The sequence below is a fragment of the Vanellus vanellus genome (genome assembly GCF_965231255.1).
Source record: "Vanellus vanellus genome assembly, contig: HAP1_SCAFFOLD_52, whole genome shotgun sequence".
Taxonomy (NCBI): domain Eukaryota; kingdom Metazoa; phylum Chordata; class Aves; order Charadriiformes; family Charadriidae; genus Vanellus; species Vanellus vanellus.
This window is the reverse complement of record NW_028126794.1, coordinates 591,505-612,237: the sequence shown is the minus strand read 5'-3', so window position 1 is coordinate 612,237 and position 20,733 is coordinate 591,505.

The window sequence follows — 20,733 nt, the reverse complement described above, 5'->3', positions numbered from 1 at the left end:
ATAACCCTTTCAGTGAAAAAATGCTTCCTAATATCCAATCTAAACCTGCCCTGACATAACTTGAACCCATTTCCTCTTGTCCTATCACTTGTCACCAGGGAGAAGAGGTCAGCTCCCATCTCTCTAAAACCTCCTTTCAGGTAGTTGTAGAGGGTGATAAGGTCTCCCCTCAGCCTCCTCTTCTCCAGGCTAAACAACCCCAGATCCCTCAGTCGTTCCTCATAAGGTTTGTCCTCCAGACCCTTCACCAGCTTTGTAGCCCTTCTCTGGACACGCTCCAACACCTCAATGTCCTTCTTGTAGTGAGGGGCCCAAAACTGAACACAGTACTCGAGGTGAGGCCTCACCAGTGCCGAGTACAGGGGGATGATCACTTCCCTAGTCCGGCTCACCACACTATTCCTGATGCAGGCCAGGATGCTGTTGGCCTTCTTGGCTGCCTGGGCACACTGCTGGCTCATGCTCAGCCGGCTGTCCACCAACACACCCAGGTCCTTTTCTGCCAGGCAGCTTTCGAGCCACTCCGCCCCCAGTCTGTAGTGCTGCATGGGGTTGTTGTGACCCAAGTGCAGGACCTGACACTTGGCCTTGTTGAACCTCATACCATTGGCCTCAGCCCATCTGTCCAGCCTGTCCAGATCCCTCTGCAGAGCCAATCTACCCTCAAGTAGATCAACACGCCCCCCTAGTTTAGTGTCATCTGCGAACTTACTGAGGGTGCATTGGATCCCCTCATCCAGATCATTGATAAAGATATTAAAGAGAGCGGGCCCCAGCACCGATCCCTGGGGGACACCACTCGTGACTGGACACCAACTGGATTTAACTCCATTTACCACCACTCTCTGGGTACGGCCATCCAGCCAGTTTTTTACCCAGCGAAATCATTTGTTTCTATTTTAATACTTCATTACAGTAGTTTTAGTTTTCCTTAAAACTCATAAATATCTCCTTTTTCTCTCTTCTCTTTTGGGAAGAGAAAGAGCTTAAAGGCAGTATCTGTCATTTGTTTAGTGTCCAGCCCAGCCTAAACCACACCACCTGCTTTCCTCCATCAGGCAAGAGTGGTCAACAGCTCCGAGTGGGACTTACTCTGTGCCAAGACTTGGAGGTGGCATGGACAGTCCAGGGAAGGGAGCTATTCTGGGGGGGGTCCTAGGGACTGTGCCAGACACAAAAATTAGCTTTCGGAATGCTATAGGTCCCAGTATGATGGAAATGATAATAACATTTTAATAAGGTAAAACAACAAAGAAATAGAATGAAAGATGCAGAGTGAATGAAATTTTCTCTTAGAGACATAAGTTTCAAACATTGTTGGTGGTGTTATCCTCCTTGCTTGGTTTTGTCTTGTTTTAAGATACTGATCTCTGGGGGACTTTGTGTGCTGCCTCTCTTTGCAAAGGCAAGTGATGACAAAATTGGGGTGGGATGCAGTTACAGGGACACGGATGGTGGTGCCAGTGTAGGTGCGTGGGACCCTCTGCCCCAGCTCCAGCTGCAGCTTCCCAAGGGCTCTGGTCTCCAGCAGCTCCTCTGGGACAGCGGCCAGGCCCAGGCATGTGCTTCAGAGACACTGGAACCTCTGGAGGTACCACTGGGTACTGATGCTCAGACAGCAGAGTGCTGCCTGAAAGCCTGAGACATTTTGACATGTGTATGAGCACGACCTCATCAGCTAAAACAAGAGAATACTTTTAATAAAAATTTGGTGTTCTCCCATGAGATGAAGATGAGGAGTTTTCAGGATGTCCATTGATAGGAAGAGGAGAGCTATTGATCTTCCCTCTCTTTGCATTGTCAGGACTCTCCCTCTCAGGCTCTGTATTAAATCTCCCTCATCTTTCACGTATTTCCACCTCTCCTAAACTAAGTGACCGCGTCTGAAGGCACCTTTCCAGCAGTGTATGTGCACAGAAGCGCTTACGATTGCTCTCTACATTTCCCTTCCCCTTTCCCTTTCATCATTCAGACACCTCTCAACAATCCCATTGCTGCTTTGAGCTTCAGGCAGTTAAAATTTGCCTGTCTTTCAGTAGTCCGATGAACTCTGGTTTTAGGCAACTCTTCATTTGTGCTTATTTCTGTAAGAACAGGTTCAACAAGGCTTTAGGTTTAAAAAGGTTTCAGGTTCAACAAGGCCAAGTGCCAGGTCCTGCACTTGGGTCACAACAACCCCATGCAGCACTACAGACTGGGGGCGGAGTGGCTCGAAAGCTGCCTGGCAGAAAAGGACCTGGGGGTGTTGGTGGACAGCCGGCTGAGCATGAGCCAGCAGTGTGCCCAGGCAGCCAAGAAGGCCAACAGCATCCTGGCCTGCATCAGGAATAGTGTGGTGAGCCGGACTAGGGAAGTGATCATCCCCCTGTACTCGGCACTGGTGAGGCCTCACCTCGAGTACTGTGTTCAGTTTTGGGCCCCTCACTACAAGAAGGACATTGAGGTGTTGGAGCGTGTCCAGAGAAGGGCTACAAAGCTGGTGAAGGGTCTGGAGGACAAACCTTATGAGGAACGACTGAGGGATCTGGGGTTGTTTAGCCTGGAGAAGAGGAGGCTGAGGGGAGACCTTATCACCCTCTACAACTACCTGAAAGGAGGTTTTAGAGAGATGGGAGCTGACCTCTTCTCCCTGGTGACAAGTGATAGGACAAGAGGAAATGGGTTCAAGTTATGTCAGGGCAGGTTTAGATTGGATATTAGGAAGCATTTTTTCACTGAAAGGGTTATTAAACATTGGAATAAGCTGCCCAGAGAGGTGGTGGATTCACCATCCCTGGAGGTGTTTAAGAAAAGGGTAGATGAGGTGCTTAGGGACATGGTTTAGAAGTGGTGGTGTTTTTATCAGGTTAGGTTAATGGTTGGACTTGATGTTCTTAAAGGTCCCTTCCAACCTCAACAATTCTATGATTCTATTCCAAGAAATCCATGTTGATGGTTCTTGGATACATTCTTCTGTTGTTGGTGCCCAGAAGTGTCACCAGGGAGGACTCTGACTGATGGCCCAACACTCCTCACCAAAGTGAGCTTGTACAGCCAGTGGCTCCCCGGGTCGCACATTTGGACTCTCTCAAAGACGGGTGCAACACTTGCTTGTCCTCTCTCACCAGAGACCTCTGCCAATCCCATGACCTTTCAAAAGGGATATTCCAAAGAATTATTGATCTTCCCCTGTAACCTCATTACCACTCTTCTCCCTGTTACACAGTGTGTGGACTTTCTCTAATCTTTCATACGTTTACACTTCTCCTTTCTCCTGAGACAATGATCATTTCTAAAGTCATCTTTGCAGATGCAGACTCTCTGGGCAAAGGCCCTTTCCATTCTTTGCCAGTTTTCTCCTCCCCTTACTCTTTCTTCATTCAGATACCTTTCTTCATTCAGATACCTCTCACCTGTGTTGCTGCTTTGACCTTCAGGGAGTTAAAAGCTTGCCTGTCTTTCAACAGTCTCATTGTCTCCTCAGCCATCTCTTTAATTATGTTTATATCTGTCTTTTCTATCTACCTTCCTAATCTATTTCTCCCAAGAACTCCCTTGTAGAAAGGCAGCCTCCTGAGAGGGAGCTTGTCCCGAGCATGTGATTGTGGAGGGTGTGTTGTTGTTTAGGAAAACTGATCATGCTTTACTTTTCTTTTCTTACAACCAGGAAAAGTTCTCCTGCGCCTGGGTGCAGCCAGGGCTCTGAGGAGCGCAGGTGGGAGATGGGGCAATGGGGCTGTGACATCCAGCTGCAGACCTCAGTGGAGAAGTCTGATGCAAGGACCAGTGGTGTCAGTCCCAGGTGGCCAATGTCAGAAATGGGGAGGGTGGGGAGGTGAGGAGCAAAGCTGTCCTACAGTGTCAGACCTCCAGGGACTGCTTTTCCTCCCTGTCCAGACCTCCTGAAGGGACACTCTGTATCCATAACAATCAGAGAATGCTTCTATCACAATCATAAGTGGTAATCAGGAGTAATACATTGTATCCTTTAAAATGAAAAAGACATTTTTATTAGGTGCACTTTGAAATCTCCTCCTTAACTACACTCTGAAACATCTCTAATTGGCTGTACAAGTCTTGAAGATGGGAAGAAAATGACAAGAATGAACACCTTGTTAGGGCTTTCTGTCTTTTAATGAGCCCCACGGTGTATTTGGTGCTGAGTCCATGAGCCTCAGACACTGAGAGAAGATTGAAGAAAGTGCTCAAGAAATCAGAAGCAAAACCCAAAGTACCTGGCAGCCTTGATTGGCCCCACTGAGGGTCGTTACTGCCAAAGCCTCCCCAGGGCCTCGTTAGAGCAGATAACTGGAGGCTGTGGTTGCAGGTAGGCAAAGGCAGAGTGCAGGTGGCTGTAATGCTGAGGAACCCCTTGGTTTGGTTGATGCAGCAGAAAGGCCAAGCGCTCAGCCCCAGGCCCTGGGAAGGCAGGTCCTGCCCCTCACTGGTGGCTCAGGGCTCTTCCTGGGGGCGGTGGGGTGTGAGGGTGAGAAAGGCCAAGAGTAGGAAAAGTCTGTGACACCTCCTGGCTTCCCAAAAAGGGGTAAGGACAAAACAAAGTCCAGAGTCTAAAAAGAATCATAGAATCATTTAGAATTGCAAAATACTGTTACTGTAAATTGGCAGAACCAAACTTTCTAAGCCTTAATTTAAGTTTAGAAAGCAGGCACTGTTTTATTACGGCGCCGGGCGCACAGGGGATCACTCCACCTAGTGTGCGTACCGAGTTGCTCCACTACAGAAATTATATACAATCAATATATACATATTCATCACATTTCTGAGAAAGAATTAACATATTCATACAACTTCCGAGAACTCATTAAGATATGTAAATGTCCGTGACGCATGTGCCTTCAGGTACACTGGTGGTCATCCAGGGTCCTCTGGCGGTTGTCCACAGTCTTCCTCACTGTGTCCGCTGGTTGAACCCGATCCTTGTGCATGCTCAGCTTGCTCACAGAGTTCCACCCCCCCTTTAATCTTGGAACCTCCAGAAGATGTTCTCAGTTTACTAACCAGGCCTACAACTCCTCACTTTCTTGAGAGGTACTTCAAAGCTTCATTGTTCAACAGTTAGTTTAGGTCATACCTAGTTACCAAATGCATATTATGGGTTTGATTTTCATTAATTGGTCCCTGATTATATATTAGTATTGATACCCATATCCAAATAATCAATGGTTATTTCTATTAATATCTATTAAATTGGCTCTTGATTTTTAAATCAAGATGGGAAGGGTAAGGGGGTTTCTAAGCAGCATCACTGGTGCATAACAGGATTCTATGATTACTAGCCTCAAACAAACCTTCTCTATTCTATACTTCATTGTTTCATCTGGGTTCTACTTGTTCCTTGATACAAAACAATGACTCCCTCGTGAGGGGTCTATGGTTGCTAGATTCAGAAAACACAGTGCTCTAACATTCTACTTCTACTATAACCAAAACCTGGTGATTTTACAAGAAGACCTTTAAGATCATAGAGTCCAACTGTAAACCTAACACTGACAAGTCCACCACTAAACCATGTCCCCATGAGCCACTTCTACTTGTCTTTTAAATAACTTCAGGGATCGTGACTCAACCGCTTCCATGGGCCGCCCGTTCCAGTACTCGAAAGCCTTTTATCACAGAATCACAGAATCACAGAATTTTCAGAGTTGGAAGGGACCTCTAGAGATCATCTAGTCCACCTCCCCTGCTAAAGCAGGATTGCCCAGAGCACATTACTCAGGACTGCATCCAGGCGGGTCTTGAAAATCTCCAGGGAAGGGGACTCCACAACCTCCCTGGGCAGCCTGGGCCAGTGCTCTGTCACCCTCACAATAAAGAAGTTTTTCCGTGTATTTGAACGGAACTTCCTGTGTTCTAACTTGTGCCCATTACCCCTCGTCCTGTCACTGGGAACCATTGAAAAGAGCCTGGCTCCATCCTCCTTCAACCCACCCTTTAGATACTTGTACGCCATAATAAGGTCTCCCCTCAACCTTCTCTTCTCCAGGCTAAAGAGTCCCAGCGCTCTCAGCCTTTCCTCATAAGGCAGATGCTCCAACCCCTCAGTCATCTTAGTTGCCCTTCGCTGGACTCTCTCCAGCAGTTCCCTGTCCCTCTTGAACTGGGGAGCCCAGAACTGGACACAGTATTCCAGTTGTGGCCTCAGCAGTGCAGAGTAGAGGGGGAGAATGACCTCCGTCGACCTACTGGTCACACTCTTCCCTATGCAGCCCAGGATTCCATTGGCCTTTTTGGCAACAAGGGCACATTGCTGGCTCATGGATAATGTACTGTCTACCACAACCCCCAGATCCTTCTCCTCAGAACTGCTTCCCATCAGGTCCACCCCTAACCTATACTGGTGCTCTATTCTTCCTCCCCAGGTGCAGGACCTTGCACTTGCTTTTGTTGAACCTCATTAGGTTCTTCTCTGCCCAGCTCTCCAGACTGTCCAGGTCATGCTGGATGGCAGCACGGCCCTCTGGGGTGTCAGCCACCCCACCCAGTTTGGTATCATCAGCAAACTTGCTGAGGATACACTCTGCCCCCTCATCCAGGTCATTAATGAATATATTAAACAAAATTGGACCGAGTATTGACCCCTGGGGGACACCACTGGTTACAGGCCTCCAACTAGACTCTGTGCTGCTGATCACAACCCTCTGAGTTCTGTCCCATAGCCAACTCTCAATCCACCTCACTGTCACCTCATCTAGCCCATACTTCCTCAGCTTCCTAATGAGGATGTTATGGGAGACAGTGTGAAAAGCCTTGCTAAAGTCAAGGTAGATGAAATCCACGACTCTCCCCTCATCCAGCCAACCAGTTATGACATCATAGAAAGCTATCAGATTGGTCAAGCACGATCTACCCTTGGTAAATCCATGTTGACCACTTCCAATAACTTCCTGTTCCTCAACGTGTTTGGAGATGACATCCAGAATGAGTCGCTCCACTACCTTCCCAGGGACAGAGGTGAGACTAACTGGTCTGTAGTTCCCTGGGTCCTCCTTCTTGCCAGTTTTCAAGATGGGAGTGATGTCAGCCTTCCTCCAGTCCTCAGGCACCTCTCCTGTTTTCCATGACCTTTCAAAGACGATGGAGAGTGGTCTAGCAATAACATCCGCCATCTCTCTCAGCACTCATGGGTGCATGCCATCAGGGCCCATGGACTTGTGAATGTCCAGCTTGACCAAGTGGTCTCTGACACGGTCCTCCTCAACTGAGGGAAAATCTTCCCCTCTCCAGACCTTCCCCTTTGCCTTCAGAGTATGGGATTCATGAGGGACAGCTTTAGCAGTGAAGACTGAAGAAAAGAAGGCATTCAGTAACTCTGCCTTCTCTGTGTCTTCCACCACTACGGCACCTGTCTCATTCACCAGTGGGCCTATATTTTCCCTAGTCTTCCTTTTTCTATTGATGTACTCAAAGAATCTCTTCTTATTGTCTTTAACTGCAGTGGCCAAGCTGAGTTCTGATTGAGCTTTGGCCCTTCTCATTTTCCCCCTACATAGCTTTGTTATATCTTATTCTTCTTTTAGGTTAAGAAATTTTTCCTAACATGCAATCTAAATCTCCCCTGGAGAAACTTGAGGGCGTTTCCTCCAGTCCTCTCACTCATTACTTGGGAGAAGAGACCAACCCCACCTCACTACAACATCCTTTCAGGGGGCTGTAGGGAGCGATAAGGTCTCCCCTCAGCCTCCTTTTCTCCAGGCTAAAGAGCGCCAGTTCCCTCAGCTTCTCCTCACAAGACATGTGCTCCAGACCCCTCACCAGTGCCGGTGCCCTGCTCTGGACACACTCCAGCACCTCAATGTCATTCTTGTAGTGAGGGGCCCAAAACTGAACGTAGTACTCAAGGTGGGGCCTCACCAGTACCGAGTACAGGGGGATAATCATTGCCCCAGTCCTGCTCACCACACTATTCCTGGTACAAGCCTGGATGTTGTTGGCCTTCTTGGCTACCTGGGCACACTACTGGCCACCAACACCCCCAGGTCTTTTCTGATAGGCAGCTTTCCAGCCACTCTGCCCCAAGCCTGTAGCACTGCATGGGGTTGGTGTGACCCAAGGGCAGGACCCAGCACTTGTCCCTAGTGAACCTCACACCATTGGCCTCGGCCCATGGATCCAGCTTGTCCAGATCCTTCTGTAGAGCCTTCCTACGCTCAAGCAGATCAACACTCCCACCTTAATTGGTGTCATCTGCAAACTTACTGAGGAGGCACTCCATCCCCTTGTCTACATTGTTGATAAAGATATTAAAGAGAACAGGCCCCAGTACTGAGCCCCGGGGAACGTCGCCTGTGACCGGCTGCCACCTGAATTGAACTCTATTCACCACGACCCTTTGGTCTCGGCCATCCAGCCAGTGTTTTACCCAATGAAATGCACGTCTGTCCAAGCCATGAGCAGCCAGTTTCCCTAGGAGAATGCTGGGGGAAAAAGTGTCAAAGGCTTCACTAAAGTCCAGGTAAACAACATCCACAGCCTTTTCCTCATCCACTAAGCAGGTCACCTTGTCATAGAAGGAGGTCAGGTTTCTCAAGCAGGACCTGCCTTTCATCAACCCATGCTGGCTGGGCCTGATCACATGGTTGTCCTGTACGTGCCGCATGATGGAACTCAGGATGATCTCCTCCATAACCTTCCCCAACACCGAGGTCAGACTGATAGGCCTGTAATTCCCCAGGTCCTCCTTCTGGTCCTTCTTGTAGATGGGTGCCACGTTTGTTATCTTCCAGTCAACCGGGACCACCCCAGTTAGCCAGGAATCCTGATAAATGATGAGCACTCCCGCCAGCTCTCTCAGTACCCTTGGGTGGATCCCATGAGGCCCCATAGACTTGTGTATTTCTAAGTGATGTAGCAGGTCCCTCACCATTTCCCCTTGGATTGTGGGGGCTTCATTCTGCTCCCCACCCCTGTCTTCTAGTTCAGGGGGCTGGGTACCCAGAGAGCAACTGGTCTTACTCTTAAAGACTGAGGCAAAGAAGGCATTAAGTACGTCAGCCTTTTCCTCATCCCTGGTCACTGTGTTTCCCTCTGCATCCAATAAAGGATGGAGATTCTTCTTAGCCCTCCTTTTGTTGGTGATGTATTTACAGAAACATTTCACGTTGTCTTTTACGGCAGCGGCCGGATTAATTTCTAGTTGGGCTTTAGTCCTTCTAATTTGCTCCCTGCATAACCTCATGACATCCTTGCCATCCAACTGAGTTGCCTGCCACTTCTTCCAACTGTCATAAACTCCTTTTTTCCCCTCAGTTCCAGCCAAAGCTCTCTGTTCAGCCAGGTCTTCTTCCCTGATGGCTTGTCTTTCGGCACATGGTGACAGCCTGCTCCTGTGCCTTTAAAAGTTCCTTCTTGATGAATGTCCAGCCTTCCTGGGCTCCTTTGCCCTTCAGGACTGCCTCCCAAGGGACTCTGTTAACCAGACCCCTAAACAGGCCAAAGCCTGCCCTCCGGAAGTCCGAGGTGGCAATTCTGCTGACCCCTCTCCTGACTTCTCCAAGAATTGAAAATTCTGTCATTTCATGATCATTATGACCAAGACGGCCTCCAATCCTCACATCCCCCGCAAGCCCTTCTCTGTTGGCAAACAACAGGTCCAGCGGGGTGCTTCCCTCGTCTGCTCCCTCCCCAGCTGCATCAGGAATTTATCCTCAGCGCACTCCAGGACCCTCCTGGGCTGTTTCCTCTGCACTGTATTGCATTTCCAGCAGACATCTGGTAAGCTGAAGTCCCCCCGAGGACAAGGGCTGGCTACGGTGGCACTTCTCCCAGCTGCTTCTAGAATATTTCATCTGTCTCTTCATCTTGGTTGGGTGGTCTATAACAGACTCCCACCATGATATCTGCCTTCTTGGCCTGTATTTAACACCTCCCAGTACAGTCTGGGTCCTCTCCCAGTACAAAGTGGATTATTTTAACGTGTCCCAGTATAGACTGGGCCCTATCCCAGTATCAATGGGATCCCCTGATCCCCTCGGAATACAGACTGGGCACCATCCAAGTATAAACTGGATTTCCTGGCACCTCCCAGCACAGACTGGGCCCTTTCAAGTCCAAAATGAGTCCCTTTTAACCAAGCCAAAGAAGACTGGGCCCCGTCCCTGTACAAACTGGGTCCCCAATCCCCTCCCAGTACAGACTGAGCCTTGTCCCAGTATAAACTGCATCCCTTTAACCCCTCCCATGACAGTGGATCTCCTCAACCCCTCCCAGTAGCGACTGGGCCCTGACTCAGTATGAAGTGGATCCCCTCAATGTCTGCCAGTAGAGATGGGGCCCTTTCCTAGTACAAACTGGATCACTTGACCCCCTCTTGGTAAAAACTAATTCCTGTCCCGGTACAAACTTGACCGCCTAATCCCCTCCACACAGAAACTGGGTCAGCTGCCAGTACAAACTGGATCCCATGGCCCCCTCCCTGTAACGACTGGGCCCCATTCCTTATAAACTTTATGTCTTTAAACCCTCCCAGTATACACTGTGCCCTTCCCAGTACACACCAAATCCCTTAACCCCTCCCACTACAGACTGGTCCCCGTGGCAGTACGAACTAAATGCTGTGGCCCCCTCCCAGTACAGACTGGGTCCCCTCCTGGTAAAACTGGATCCCCTCCCAGTACAGAACTGACTGTCAACAAATAGAGATTACTCCATTTAACCCCTCCAAGTACAGACTGGGTTCTGTCCCATTATAAACCGGATCCCTTAAACACCTGCCAGTAAAGACTGGGCTCCATCCAAATAGAAACTGGATCCCTTTACCCCTCCCAGGACAGACCGGGCCAATTCCAAGTCCCAAATGGACTCCCTGGTCCCCACCCAGTACAAACTGGCCACCTCCAATACAATCTGGATCCTCTAATTTATGCCAGGACAGACTGGGCCCTGTCCCAGTCCAAACTGGATCCCCTGATTCCCTCCCAGTGCAGAATGGGCCTTGTCCCAGTATAAACAGAATCCCTTTAACTCCTCCCAGTGGAGAAAGAGCCTATTCCTAGTCCAAAGCCCACCTTCTAGTGCAGACTACTCTGTGTACGAGTACAAAATGGATCGCTTTAACACTGCCCTGTACAGACTGGGCATCATCTCAGTACAGACTGGATCCTCCAGTTTCCTCCCAGTACAGACTGAGCCCTCTCCATATAAAAATGGTATGCTCTGACCCCATCCCAGCAGAGTCTGGGCCTCGTCTCAGTACAAACTGGATCCCTTTAACACCTCCTAGTACAGACTGGGCCCTTCCCAGGACAAACTGAAGCCCCTGATCCCCTCCCAGTAAAGACTTGCCCTGTCCCAGTAACAACAGGATCCTGTAAACCACTACGAATACAGATTGGGAAGTTCCCAGTACAAATCGGTTTCCTTATACCCTCTCAATACACACTGGGTCCCATACCAGTACAAGCTCGACCCCCTGACCCCCTCTCAGTACAAGTGCAAAATGGATCCTCCGGTCCCCTCCCAGTCGAAACTGGATCCAATTATCCCCCCAAATACAGACTGGACCCCCTCCCAGTACAGACTGGATCCCCTGGTTCCCTCCTGGTACAGACTATATCCTGTCCCAGTCCAAACTGGATCCCCTGGCCCCTTCCCACTACAGTCTGGGCTCTGTCACAGTCCAAACCGGGTTGCTTTAACCCCTACCAGTACAGACTTGGCCCCTCCCACTACAAACTAGCCCTCTTTAACCCCTCCAAGTACAAGCTGAGCACGCTCCCAGTATAAACTGGATCCTCTGGTCCCCTCCCAGTACAGCTGGGCACTGTACCATTTCAAACTGTATTTCATTAAACCCTTCCATTACAGACTTGGTCCCCTACCAGTAAAAACTGGCTCTGTTTAGAACATAGAATGGTTTGGGTTGGAAAGGACCATTAAAGGTCATCTAGTCCAACCCCCCTGCCATGAGCAGGGACACCTTCAACTGGATCAGCTGTCTCCAAGCCCCGGCCAACCTGGCCTGGAATGTTTCCAGGGATGGGGAATCCACCATCTCTCTGGGCAACCTGGGCCAGTGTCTCACCACCCTCATTGTTAAAAAGTTCTATATATATATAGTGTAAATTTACCCCCTTTTAGTTTAAAGCCCTCAGCCTTTGTCCTATCGCAACAGGCCATGCTAAAAACTCTGTCCCCAGCTCTCCTGTAGGCCCCCTTTAGGTACTGGAAGGCCACAATAAGGTCTCCCCAGAGCCTTCTCTTCTCCAGGCTGAACAGCCTCAGCTCTCTCAGCCTTTCCTCACAGCAGAGGGGCTCCAGCCCTCGGAGAATCTTTGTGGCCTCCTCTGGACCCACTCCAACAGGTCCATGTCTCTCCTGTGCTGAGGGCTCCAGAGCTGGATGCAAAACTCCAGGTGGGGTCTCACCAGAGCAGAGCAGCGGGGCAGAAGCCCCTCCCTCGCCCTGCTGGCCACGCTTCTTTTGATGCAGCCCAGGATACCGTTGGCTTTCTGGACTGCGAGCGCACATTGCCAGCTCATGTCCAGCTTTTCATCCCCCAGCACCCCCAAGTCCTTCTCGGCAGGACTGCTCTCCATCCCTTCATCCCCCAGGCTGTATTGATATCAGGGATTGCCCCAACCCAGGTGCAGGACCCTTCACTTGGCCTTGTTGAACCTCATGCTGTTCATACGGGCCCACTTCATGAGCCTGTCCAGGTCCCTCTGGATGACATCCTGTCCCTTGGGAGTGTCAGCCGCACCACTCAGCGTGGTGTCATCAGGATACTTGCTGAGGGTGCACTCGATCCCACTGCCGGTGTCATTGATGACACAGTATTGGTCAGTACTGGTCCCAGTATGGACCCCTGAGGGACACCACTTGTTACCAGTCTTCATCTGGACATGAGGCCGTTGACCACTTCCCTCTGGATGGGACCATCCAATTAGTTTCTCATCCACCGAACAGCCCACCCATCAAATCCATGTCTCTCCAATTTCACAGAATCATAGAGTGGTCAGGGTTGGAAGGGACCTCTGGACATCATCTAGTCCAATCCCCCTCCCAGAGCAGGGTCACCTACGGCAGTGGCACAGGATGGCATCCTGGCTGGTTTGGAATGTCTCCAGAGTGGGAGACTCCCTCACCTCTCTGAGCAGCCTGTGCCAGTGCTCTGCCACCGTCAAAGGAAAGAAGTTCCTCCTCATGTTAAGATGGAACTGTCTATGCTCAAGTTTGTGCCCGCTACCTCTTGTCCTATCAATGGACACCACTGAAAAAAGACTCCTCCTATCCCCCTGGCACCCTCCCTTTAAATATTTATGGGCATTAATAAGGTCCCCCCTCAGTCGTCTTTTCTCCAAACTAAAAAGTCCCATGTCTCTCAGCTTTTCCTCGTAAGAGAGATGTTCCAATCCCCTCATCATCTCCATAGCCCTTTGCTGGACCCTCTCCAGCAGTTCTCTGTCCTTCTTGAACTGGGGAGCCCAGAACTGGACACAATACTCCAGATGCGGCCTCACCATGGCAGAGTAGAGGGGAAGGATGACCTCCCTCTGTCTGCTTGCCACACTCTTCTTGATGCACCCCAGGATGCCATTGGTCTTCTTGGCCACCAGGGCACATTGCTGGCTCATGGGCATCCTGTTGTGCACCAGGACATGCTGCCACATATTCTCCCAAGATCCTCCTTTCTCCCAGCTGGACAAGCCCAGCTTTTTCAGCTTCTTCTCACAGCACGAGTGCTCCAACCCTGACCACCTTGGTGGCCCTCCACTGAACTGGCTCCAGTTTACCAGTGTCTCTCAGGCATTGCAGGGGGTCAGAACCTAGGGGAGTGTTCTGGATCTGTTCTCAAATGTGCTAAGCCCAGGGCGATAGTCACTCCCACTGGCTGTCCTCCTGCTCATACCACCCAGGATGCTTTTGGCCTTTGCTGCTGGCTCCATGTTTTGCCTAATGAAATGGAAGGACCACCAGAGCCTTTCCTGCAGTGCTGATACCAACCCAGGCAGTCCCTGCCCTCTGTCACTTCAGGCCCTTAGTCAACCTCAGGGAAAGGCCTTTAGATCTGTCCTTGCTGGGTAACATGATGTTACTATTGGCCTGTCCTTCAAGCCTGTCTAGGTCCATTGCGATGGCAACCCTGCCCTCTAATATAGTGTCTGCTCTCCTCAATGAGGTGTCATCTAGAAATGTTATGAAAAAAAGCATTTTCTCATCTCCTTTGGGTAATTAAAAGCCCTTGAAACATGGTGGAACCCTACTAGATACAGCCCTCTGGGCAGAACACTACACATTCACCACGTTCCTCCAAGCCCGACTATCCACCTCAGTTATTACCCATTCAGACCATGATACCCTAACTGGACACAAGAATACTGTGGGGAATGAGGCTGATAGCAGAGTGTTTGGCGCAGAGTCTAGTTGGAGGCCTGTCAGTAGCAGTGCTCCCCAGGGGTACTGGCCAGTCTTGTTCAACGTGTTAATCAACGACCTGGATGAGGGCACAGAGTGTACCCGCAGCAAATTTGCTGACATCTGTTGGAAGGGTAACACAGCAGGGCACAGGGAGTCCAGGAGGTTCTTGGATTGTATTGACAATGACTTCTTTCTCCAAGTGGTAGAAGAGCCAACGAGGAGAAGAGCTCTGCTGGACCTTGTCCTTACCAAGAAGGAGGGGCTGGTAGGCAGTGTCAAGCTCAAGGGTAGCCTGGGCTGCCGTGATCATGAAATGGTGGAGTTCGAGATCCTCAAGGCAGCGAGGCAGGTGTGCAGCAAGCTGACCACCCTGGACTTTGGGAGAGCTGACTTTGGCCTCTTGAAGAATCTACTTGGTGTGGTGCCATGAGAGGAAGCGCTGGAGGGAAGAAGGGCCCAAGAAAGCCGGTTAATATTCAAGGATCACCTCCTCCAAATCAGGAGCGATGCATCCCTACAAAGAGGAAGGCAAGCAGAAAGACCAGGAGGCCTGCCTGGATGAACAAGGAGCTCCTGCACACGCTTACAAGTGAAAAGGAGGCCCATAGGGGGTGGAAACAAGGGTGGGTATCCTGGGAGGAATACAGAGGAATCGTTCGAGCAGCCAGGGATCGGGTTAGAGAAGCTAAAGCCCAGATAGAACTAAATCTGGCCAGGGGCAACAAGACAAACAAAAATCCTTCTTTAAGTATGTCAGCAAGAAAAGAAAGACTAGGAAAACTGTGGGCCCTCTCCGGAAGGAAACACAAGAACTGGTCACATGGGACAGAGACAACACTGAGGTACTCAATGACGTTCTTGCCACAGTCTTCACTGTCAAAGACTGCAGCCACACTGCCCATGACGCAGAAGGCAAAGGTGAGGATTGGGAAAATGGGGAACTGCCCACTGTAGGTGAAGATCAAGTACAAGAACACCTGAGGAATCTGAAGGTGCGCAAGTCCATGGGACCTGATGAGATACATCCACGGGTCCTGAGGGAACTGGTAGGTGAAGTCGCTAAGACACTAGCCATCATATTTGAAAAGTCATGGCGGTCTGACGAGGTTCCTGCTTACTGGAAAAATGGGAAAAATAACCCCTATTTTCAAAAAGGAAAAAAGGAAGACCCAGGGAACTACAGACCGGTCAGTCTCACCCCTGTGCCCGGCCCGATCTTGGAGCAGATCCTCCTGGAAACTCTGCTAAGGCAGATGGAAAATAAGGAGGTGATTGCTAGCAGCCAACATGGCTTTACCAAGAGCAAGTCATGCTTGAAAAATTTGGTGGCCTTCTACGAAAGTGTTACAGTGGCAGTGGACAAGGGAAAAGCAACTCATGTCATCTACTTGGACTTGTGCAAAGCGTTTGACACTGTCCCACATGATATCCTGGTCTCTAAATTGAAGAGACATGGATTTGACAGATGGACCACTCGGTGGGTAAAGAACTGGCTGGACGGTCACACTCAAAGAATTGCGGTCCATGGCTCCATGTCCAAGTGGAGAGCAGTGACGAGTGGTGTTCCTCACGGGTCCGTACTGGGGCCTGTACTGTTCAACGTCTTTGTTGGCAACATGGACAGTGGGGTTGAATGCACCCTCAGCAAGTTTGCCGATGATGCCAAGCTGTGTGGTGAGGTAGACACGCTGGAGGGGAGGGAAGCCATCCAGAGGGACCTGAACAGGCTGCAGAGTTGGGCCCATGCCAACCTCATGCAGTTCAACAAGGCGAAGTGCAAGGTCCTACATGTGGGTTGGGGCAATCCCAAGCACAAATCCAGGCTCGGTGGGGAATGGCTGGAAAGCAGCCCTGAGGAGAAGGACTTGGGTTTGCTGACTGACGAGAAGCTCAACATGAGCCAGCAGTGTGCAATCGCAGCCCAGAAGGCCAACCGTATCCTGGGCTGCATCAAAAGAAGTATGGCCAGCAGATCAAAGGAGGTGATTCTGCCCCTCTACTCCACTCTTGTGAGACCCCACCTGGAGTACTGCATCCAGCTCTGTAGTCCCCAACATAAGAAGGACATGGACCTGCTGGAGCATGTCCAGAGGAGAGCCACGAGGATGATCCGAGGGTTGGAGCACCTCTCCTATGAGGAGAGGCTAAAAGAGTTGGGGATGTTCAGCCTGGAGAAGAGAAGGCTCCGGGGAGATCTTATTGTGGCCTTCCAGTACCTATAGGGGGCCTACAGGAGAACTGGGGAAGGACTTTTTACTGGGGCATGTAGCGATAGGATGAGGGGGAATGGATTTAAACTAGAAGAGGGCAGGTTCACATTAAACATTGGGAAGAAGTTTTTCACTTTGAGGGTGGTGAAGCACTGGAACAGGTTGCCCGGAGAGGTTGTTAAGGCCCCATCCCTGGAGGTGTTCAAGGCCAGGCTGGACGTGGCCTTGGGCAACCTGGTCTAGTGAGAGGTGTCCCTGCCTATGGCAGGGGGGTTGGAACTCGATGATCTTCAAGATCCTTTCCAACCTAAACCGTTCTATGATTCAATGATTCTATGATAAAGACACCGGTGTGACAGTTCCCAGCCTTGCTGGGGCTGTGCAAGGAGGCAATGAGGCCCCACCAGTGCCCGAGGACAACGTGGCTCCTCATTGGCCTTGGTGGCAGACACCATTGCTGTACCCAAGGGGACAAAGATTTGGCGTCTCTTGGCAACTTTCAGCCTTGCCAATGCCCTTTGCCATGTCCACCACAGGTTGTCATACGCTGTCACACAGCTGCTTCTTTTCCCTGCAGGCTGGAGACACCCATCTCCGAGGAGATCAGCTCCAGTGAAGGTAAGGCCTCACTGGGGAAGGGGATTGTGGCGGATCGGGCTGGCAAAGGGCTCTTTTGAGGGCTCTTGTAGCCGGGAAAAGCGGCTGGCGCGTGCTTGTACCGGAGCCGGCAGCTCGGGGGCGGGCTGCTGACGCAGCAGGGGTGGAGCCAGCGTCACACGCGGCAGTTCTAAACGGGCTGCTCAGGAGGCTAGCCGCTGCGCACCCAGCACGCGGGCAGCTGGTGGGCGTCACTCAGGGCGTCACAGCGGTGAGAGTGGGCAAACAGGGCGCAGCTCTTCTAACGGTAAGTTACTAAAAAACTCTTGACCCGGCCAGGACGTCATGGTAAGAACTCGGCAGAAGACCATGGCTTTCCTGAGCTCTGCACCGAGCAGCTCTGAGGTGGCCACCCAGACAGAGCTAGCGTGGCAACATGTTGCCACCCAGGTGTCGGGCTGTAGGGAGTGCCCTTCTCTTGCGCCGGTGTTGAATAGTAACGGTGAGCAGGCCTGTGGGCGGTGTGCCCAAGTAGAGGAACTCCTTCAGCTAGTGATGGAGCTCCGTGAGGAGGTAAGCCGCTTAAGAAGCATAAGGGAAAGTGAACAGGAGATAGATAACTGGAGTCACACTCTGTCTTCCCTGAGAGAAGCACCCCAGGGAGACCGAGCTCCGCATACAATGAACCCCACACCCTCTAGCATTGTGTCTGAATGTGGAGATTCAGAAGACAGGGGCCAGTGGCAACAAGTCTCCACCCGTCGTGGCAGGCGTGCCTCCCAGGTAACCCCCATGCCATCCCAGGTGCTGTTACAGAACAGATATGATGTTCTTGAAAGGGAAGAGGAGGATGACAATAACTGTGGCTTGCCAAACAATGAGTTGCCACTGAAGCCAAGACAGATTACACCTCATATAACGACATCATCATTTAGGAAAGAAAGACGGGTCCTTGTAGTAGGGGACTCGATTCTGAAGGGAGTGGACAGTCCCATATGTAGACCGGACCCAATCTGTAGGGAGGTCTGCTGTCTTCCTGGGGCCAGAGTTAAGGATATCCAGAGGAAACTCCCTAGCCTAGTCAGGCCTACTGACTACTACCCTTTATTGATCTTTCAGTTAGGTAATGATGAAATTCCAGGAAGGAGCCTGAGGGCGATGAAGAGAGACTTCAGGGCCCTGGGATGGCTAGTTAGGGGATCAGGAGCACAAGTAGTGTTTGCTTCTATCCCAACAATTGCAAAGATGGATGGGAAGATTAACAGGAAATATCAGCTGATCAATGCCTGGCTCAGAGACTGGTGTCGTCGGCAGGATTTTGGGTTCTTTGATCATGGGCTGCTTTTCAGGACACCAGGCCTTCTGGCAACAGACGGCAAAAGCCTGTCTCAGAGGGGGAAAAGGGTTTTAGGGCAGGAGTTGGCGGGGCTCATTGACAGGGCTTTAAACTAGGTTCGAAGGGGGATGGGGATAGATCCAAGGTTGCTAGCAAAAAGCCTGAAAGTGGGGTGCTGGCACTAGACTTGGAAAAGACAGGGGGCGTAACCGTGCTCCTTAGGAAGATGTCTGGGGATGGCAGAACTTCAGCTCCCTCCAGTAAAAAGGAGAAAGGATCAATAGCCCAGCTGAAGTGCTTATACACTAATGCACGTAGCATGGGCAACAAACAGGAGGAGCTGGAAGCCATTGTACACCAGGGTAATTACGATGTAGTTGCCATCACAGAAACATGGTGGGATGACTCACATAGCTATAGTGCTGCCATGGATGGCTATAGACTCTTCAGGAAGCATAGGCAAGCGAGGAGAGGCGGGGGGGTGGCCCTGTATGTCAGGGAGTGTTATGAATGTCTTGAACTAAATGATGGTGATAATGGGATTGAGTGTTTATGGGTAAGGATCAGGGGGAGGGCTAACAAGGCAGATATTGTAGTAGGAGTCTGTTATAGACCGCCCAACCAGGATGAGGAGGCAGATGAAATATTCTATAAATGGCTGGGAGAAGTCTCAAGATTGTGAGCTCTAGTCCTCGTGGGAGACTTCAATTTGCCGGACATCTGCTGGGAATACAATACAGCAGGGAGGGAACAGTCTAGAAAGTCCCTGGAAGGTACTGGGGATAACTTCTTAACACAACTAGTGAAAGAGCCAACTAGGGAAGGTGCCCTGCTGGATCTGTTGTTTGTAAACAGGGAAGGTCTTGTGGGGGATGTGATGGTTGGAGGCCGTCTTGGCAACAGTGACCACGAAATGATAGAGTTCTCAATTCTGGGAGAAGCAAGGAAGGGGGTCAGCAGAACTGGCACCTTGGACTTCTGGAAAGCGGACTTTGGGCTCTTCAGGAGCCTGGTTGACAAAGTCCCCTGGGAGGCAGTCCTCCAGGGCAAAGGAGCCCAGGAAGCCTGGATGTCTTTCAAGACGGAAGTCCTAAAGGCGCAGGAGCAGGCTGTCCCCGTGTGCCGGAAGACAAGCCGTCGGGGAAAAAGACCGGCCTGGCTAAGCAGGGAGCTAGTGTTGCAGCTCAGGGAAAAAAAGAGGATATACGGCCTTTGGAAGGAAGGGCAGGCTGCTCAGGAGGACTACAAAGAGGTAGTGAAGCAATGTAGGGAAAAAATCAGAAGGGCCAAAGCTCAGCTAGAACTAAACCTGGCTTCTGTTGTCAAGGTCAACAAAAAAAGTTTCTATAAATACATTAGCAATAAAAAGAGGACCAAGGATAATATCTGTCCTCTAGTAGATGGGGCCGGTAACGTAGTAACCAAGGATGAGGAAAAGGCTGAGGTACTTAATGCCATCTTTGCCTCAGTCTTCAGCAGTAGGACCAGTTGTTCCTTGAGTTCCCCGACCCCTGAGCTAGAATACAGGGATGGGGAGCAGAATGAAGCCCCTGTAATCCAAAGGGAAATGGTGAGGGACCTGCTTCAGCACATGGAGGTGCACAAATCTATGGGGCCGGATGGGATCCACTCAAGGGTACTGAAGGAGCTGGCGGAAGTGCTCACCAGGCCACTCTGCATCATTTATGAACAGTCCTGGATAACCGGGGAGGTCCCAGCTGACTGGAGGTTGGCAAATGTGACACCCATCCATAAGAAGGGCCGGAAGGAGGATCCAGGGAACTACAGGCCAGTCAGTCTGACATCGGTGCCTGGGAAGGTCATGGAGCAGATCATCCTCAGTGCCATCACACGGCACATGCAAGAGAACAGGGTGATCAGGCCCAGTCAGCATGGGTTTGTGAAAGGCAGGTCATGCCTGTCAAACCTGATCTCCTTCTATGACAAGGTGACCCACTTAGTGGACGAGGGAAAAGCTGTGGATGTTATCTACCTGGATTTTTGCAAGGCTTTTAACACCGTTTCCCACAGCATTCTCCTGGAGAAACTGGCTGCTCATGGCCTGGACAGGTGTACTCTTCGCTGGGTAAAAAACTGGCTGGATGGCCGTACCCAGAGAGTGGTGGTAAATGGAGTTAAATCCAGTTGGTGTCCAGTCACGAGTGGTGTCCCCCAGGGATCGGTGCTGGGGCCCGTTCTCTTTAATATCTTTATCAACGATCTGGATGAGGGGAT